The 6161-nt window shown below is 39.8% G+C and overlaps 1 pseudogene; it reads left to right on the plus strand.

Annotated features, from left to right (window-relative positions):
• Window positions 1-4833: 4833 nt before the first annotated feature.
• LOC147352813 (olfactory receptor 4A47-like) lies at window positions 4834-5711 on the plus strand (annotated as a pseudogene).
• The last annotated feature ends 450 nt before the right edge of the window (window positions 5712-6161 follow it).

Raw genomic sequence — 6161 nt, forward strand, 5'->3', positions numbered from 1 at the left:
GAGTTGGACTGTGAAGAAGGCTGAGCCCCGAAGAATTGATGCTTTTGGACTGTGGTGTCAGAGAAAATTCTTGAGAATCTTTTGGACTGAATGGAGATCCAACCGGTCCATTCTAAAGGAGATCAGTCCTGGGTGTTCATTGGAAAGACTGATGCTAAAGCTGAAACTCCAATACTTTGGCTACCTAATGCAAAGTGTTGACTAATTGGAAAAGATTCTGATGCTGGGAGGGATTGGGGGCAGGAGGAGAAGGGGACGACAGAGGATGAGATGGCTGGATGGCATCACTGACTCAATGGATGTGAGTCTGAGTGAACTCTGGGAATGAACTGAGCGAATGAACTTAACTGAACTGGAGATGCTCAAGCACACCTTAGTAAATGCAGTCACACCAGTGTGCTGCTGCTAAGTCACTTCAGTTGGGTCCGACTCTGTGTGACTCCAAAGACGGCAGCTCACCAGGCTCCCCCGTCCCTGGGATTCTCCAGGCAAGAACACTGGAGTGGGTTGCCATTTCCCTCTCCAATGCATGAAAGTGAAAATTGAAAGTGAAGTCGCTCAGTCGTGTCCTACCCTCAGCGACTCCATGGACTACAGCCTACCAGGCTCCTCCATCCATGCGATTTTCTAGGCAGAAGTACTGGAGTGGGGTGCCATTGCCTTCTGGTCTGGTATTAAAGTCTACATTCAAATAGCTATTTCTGAAAGAGGTCTTGTCTGTGTGTGACCTTTAAATCTGGAGTCTTTATTTCTCAAGACCTCTTTCTCACCAAAGTTAACCCCACTGGCTTTCAATGTCAAATGTTTTGGGGGCTCATATTCTTAGTGCAGGACCTCTGGTATGAGTAGTTTAGTATGGGCCTCAGACCCCTTTGCTCCTTTGGGGAGCCTCTTCAACTGGATTATCCTCTCATTTTTGTATTACCTGACTTGCCTCTTGAGAAACATATACGCAGGTCAGAAAGCAACAATTAGAACTGGACATGGAACAACAGACTGGTTCCAAATAGGAAAAGTAGTACGTCAAGACTGTATACTGTCATCCTGCTAATTTAACTTATATGCAGAGTACATCATGAGAAACGCTGGGCTGGAAGAAGCAGAAGCTGCAATCAAGATTTCTGGGAGAAATATGAATAACCTTAGATATGCAGATGACACCACCCTTATGGCAGAAAGTGAAGAGTAACTAAAAAGTCTGTTGGTGAAAGTGAAAGAGGACAGTGAAAAAGATGGCTTAAAACTTAACATTCAGAAAATGAAGATCATGACATCTGATCCCATCACTTCATGGGAAATAGATGGGGAAACAGTGTCAGACTTTATTTTTTGGGGGCTCCAAGATCACTGCAGATGGTGACTGCAGCCATGAAATTAAAAGACCCTTACTCTTTGGAAGGAAAGTTATTACCAACCTAGATAGCATATTCAAAAGCACAGACATCACTTTGCCAAAAGAGGTCTATCTACTCAAGTCTATGGTTTTTTCAGTAGTTATTTATGGATGTGAGATTTGGACTGTGAAGAAGGCTGAGCCCCGAAGAATTGATGCTTTTGAACTGTGGTGTTGGAGAAGACTCTTGAGAGTCCCTTGGACTGCAAGGAGATCCAACCAGTCCATTCTGAAGGAGATCAGCCCTGGGATTTCTTTGGAAGGACTGATGCTATAGCTGAAACTCCAGTACTTTGGCCACCTCAAGCGAAGAGTTGACTCATTGGAAATGACTCTGATGCTGGGAGGGATTGGGGGCAGGAGGAGAAGGGGACAACAGAGAATGAGATGGCTGGATGGCATCACTGACTCGATGGACATGGGTCTGAGTGAACTCCGGGAGTTGGTGTTGGACAGGGAGGCCTGGCGTCCTGCAGTTCATGGGGTCACAAAGAGTCGGACACGACTGAGCAACTGATCTGAACTGAACTGAAACCAAGATATGGCAGCTGCCTATACACTATATTTGCCACTCCTACCTAACCTTCAATGGCCTTTTTATATCTTTATTAATAGTGGAAATTTTCTGCCACTCATCAGGCCATTCTCAAAAATGATCACTCAGTAAATAGCCAGAATTCAATGTTCCCATGGAAGGGCATGAACCCAGGGTCTTTGTATTGTGCCACCTTTGCTACTCCACCCTAAATATCTCTCTGTTGTTAGTAGTATATTTGCATAGGGGCTTCCCCAGTGGCTCAGACGGTAAAGAATCTGTTTACAATGCGGGAGACCTGGTTTCGATCCCTGGTGTGGGAAGATCCCCTGGAGGAGGGCATGCCAACCCACTCCAGTATTCTTGCCAGAGAATTCCCAGGTACAGAGGAGCCCATTGGGTCACAAAGAAGATGGACACAACGGCACAGCACACATCTTTACATACAGAAGTATTTTTTTAAATTTAATGGAAAGTCCCAGTGAATTTAATTAAGAAATAATCAATATCGGATACATTACACGTCTAAGACATAGTGTTAAATGTGTTTCAGTTCAGTTCAGTTCAATTCAGTCACTCAGTCATGTCTGACTCTTTGCTACCCCATGAATCACAGCACGCCAGGCCTCCCTGTCCATCACCAACTCCCGGAGTTCACTCAGACCCATGTCCATCGAGTCAGTGATGCCATCCAGCCATCTCATTCTCTGTTGTCCCCTTCTCCTCCTGCCCCCAATCCTTCCCATCATCAGAGTCTTTTCCAATGAGTCAACTCTTCACATGAGGTGGCCAAAGTACTGCAGTTTCAGCTTCAGCATCATTCCCTCCAAAGAAATCCCAGGGCTGATCTCCTTCAGAATGGACTGGTTGGATCTCCTTACAGTCCAAGGGACTCTCAAGAGTCTTCTCTAACACCACAGTTCAAAAGCATCAATTCTTCAGGGCTCAGCCTTCTTCACAGTCCAACACTCACGTCCATACATGACCACAGGAAAAACCATAGCCTTGACTAGACGGACCTTTGTTGTCAAAGTAATTTCTATGCTTAAAAGTTATCTTTGTCTCTTTTGGGAAAATAGATGATGTTCTTTTAGAAACTGATGCAAAAGTTTCAGGAGGTCATTTGTTAGGCTTAAAACATTGCACTAAAATATGTGAAGGACAGAAGAATAATTTTTCTCAAAATCTTAAGTCAACTAGTTTGGCTGTACCAATGTGACAGAATGAGAAACGTTAAGCAATTTACTGATTTTTTCTCTCTTGAAGTTAAAAAAAAATTTACTAGAAACACATTTTCCTGGAAATACCTTGTTGTTCTTCCAAGATAAACCTAGAATTTGCATAGCTTTCTGACAAATTATCTTAACATGGTAAACTTTTATTTTTTGGGTACCATGGAACTTCTTTTAAACAATCTAAAGTGCAAATAAAAAGTCCTCTGAATAAATGGAAGAACCCATGGAAGAAATGAACAAACAGCTGAATGAAATCAAACATATCCTCAGGTATATTGCAACCTTTTGTCCTCTTTTGTCATATTGGATTAAAGAAAAAGATCAAGGTCTTTAGGAATGATTTATAAACTTTTCCTTCTGGTTTTGAATACACTCCAACAAGGTGAGACAAACAGTAAATGTTGGGAAACATGATTCACAATTATGGACTTTATTATGCAAGCATTTAAGCTGTTTTGAAAGATATCAAACTTAGTTTCCAATTCCTGTTTTATTACGTGGAAATGTGTACCCTTAGGAAAATTAAAGGAGTATTCTTAGCCTTAGCTTTATCAACTGGAAAAATGTGATTATGGGTTTGTTACTGTAAATATTAACTGTTATACATTACATTTGATAGAATAAGAATTTCGAGCAGTTGAGTTATATAACTGGAACAAGATTTAAAGAATATAATTTGAGTTGCTTCAAGAGAACAAATTGGTGGACAATCCTTCTAACCCCCCCACACACAAAAAAAAAAAAAAAAATGGAGAAAAGTAGCAGGAGGTTACTGCTCTGGACCAGGAAAAATGAAGGGAAGGGAGTGATCACACTTGTGACATATTTTGAAAGTATAGTCAACTATATTTGATACAGTTATCAGTAAATAATATGAGAGCAAAAAGAGAATGATAACACTGTGCAAAGCTTTGTCTGAACAATTACACTGAAAGCTGATGTCTTTTAGCAAGATGGGGGACATCTTTTATACTGTAGAAAATTTTGCTTTATATGTACTAAATTGATATCTAACTATTCAAAATTGGAAGTGCTGCTTATGTAAAAATGAGGATAGAGATAGGGACTGGAGACACAAAATTGGACTGCCTCAGTACTCATTGTTTAGAAGGAATATCTAGCTAGAAACTCTAAGAAAGAAGTCTCAGGAAGTTTTGAGACAATTCTGGGCAGTGGCTTTATATTCATATTTTGATCTACTCACAAGGAATATGCTAGCTTAAGTGGGTTTCTAGTGTTATAATTTTGTGACTGTATAAATTATATACTTTTCCTGGAATTCCTTCCCCATCTTTTTTTGTTATTTCACTTTTCCTTTAAAACTCAGCTAAGTCATTGCTTCTTCTGGGAAGACTTCTCTTGTTCTAGTCTGATTGATATATTTCTCCTCTGTGATATTTGGCATTGTGAGAGTGTCTGTATCATGACACCCATTATGTGTGTCTGCAATTTTCTGATTCCTCATTTTGTGTCGTATCACTGAGTCTAAGGAACTATGAGTAATTCAACAGCACATAACAATGTCTATGACCCCCTGGACACAAGCAGATTCTGTATGCACATTATTTTAATTGAAAGGATAAATAGAAGACAGAATTTTAGTACATTTAAAACTTTGTTTTGTAGGTAAACTGCTTCTAATATGTGAAGTCAACTCCTGTCCAGAATAGATGGAACAAAGAAATAAAGTAACTTACTTTGTCCTCCTGGGCCTCACACAGAATCCAAAGGAGCAGAAAATCCTTTTTGTTATGTTATTGCTTTTTTACATTTTGACAGTGGTGGGGAACCTGCTCATTATTATGACTATAACTGTCAGTAAGACCCTGAACTCACCGTTGTATTTTTTTCTTGCCAGCTTATCATTTATGGATGCCACTTATTCCTCTTCTATAACCCCCAGACTGATTTCAGACTTACTCTTTGGGGAAAATATCATAACTTTTTGATCTTGTATGACTCAGATGTTTATAGATCTTTTTTTTTTTTTTTTTTTGGTGGATCAGAGGTCTTCCTTCTGCTGGTCATGGCCTATGACTGTTATGTGGCCATCTGCAAGCCTTGCATTATTTGGTGATCATGAGGCAGAAGGTGTGTATTGTGCTGCTGGTGTCCTGGGTTGGAGGTTTTCTGCACTCAATAATTCAACTTAGCACTGTTTATGGGCTCCCATTCTGTGGGGCCAATGTCATGGATCACTTTACATGTGATATGTACCCCTTATTGAAACTCATCTGTACTGATACCTATGTCATTGGCATCCTAGTGCTGGCCAATGGAGGTCTGATCTGCTTTATCATCTTTCTGCTCTTACTTTTCTTCTATGGAGTCATCCTGCACTCTCTGAAGAACCTGAGTCAGGAAGGGAGGCAGAAAGCCCTCCAACCTGTGGTTCCCACATCACTGTGGTTGTCTGATTCTTTTTTCCCTGTATTTTCATATATTTAAGACCAGCTACAACCTTCCTGATTGACAAATCATTGGGTGTGTTTTATACAGTCATAACCCCCATGCTGAACCCATTAATCTACAGTCTAAGAAATTCTGAGATGACTAATGCTATGAAGAAACTCTGGAGAAAAACAGCAGATCAAATCAAATTAGTTCATTACCCATAATGAATTCAGTAACTTAGCAAGAGGGCCAATCTTCCAGAAAGGTATAGTCTTCATAAATATGATTAAATTTTTCCTCCTCTCTCAAGGAATTAGCTAATTATAAATAAGGAGTGAACTACACATTCTTGCTTTCATTGATAATTTCTTTCCTCATATGTAAACTATATAACATCTTGTGTACCACTGTGTCTAAATGGGTGGGACATTTAAAATAGAAGTGTTTGCATTTACAATAGAGAGCAATGAAAATTATGTAGCAAATGAGCTAATTAAATTTTTATGTGGTTACACTAATTTTAAATTTATATCCGATTTTGCTTTTATTGCTTTCTCATCGTTAGTTTTATTTCACATCCGAATTCCGTATATTATCTTTATTG

Source organism: Bos grunniens, chromosome 19, assembly GCF_055505025.1.
Source record: "Bos grunniens cultivar Pamir isolate PY7600 chromosome 19, Bosgru_T2T1.0, whole genome shotgun sequence".
In the NCBI taxonomy this organism is placed as follows: domain Eukaryota; kingdom Metazoa; phylum Chordata; class Mammalia; order Artiodactyla; family Bovidae; genus Bos; species Bos grunniens.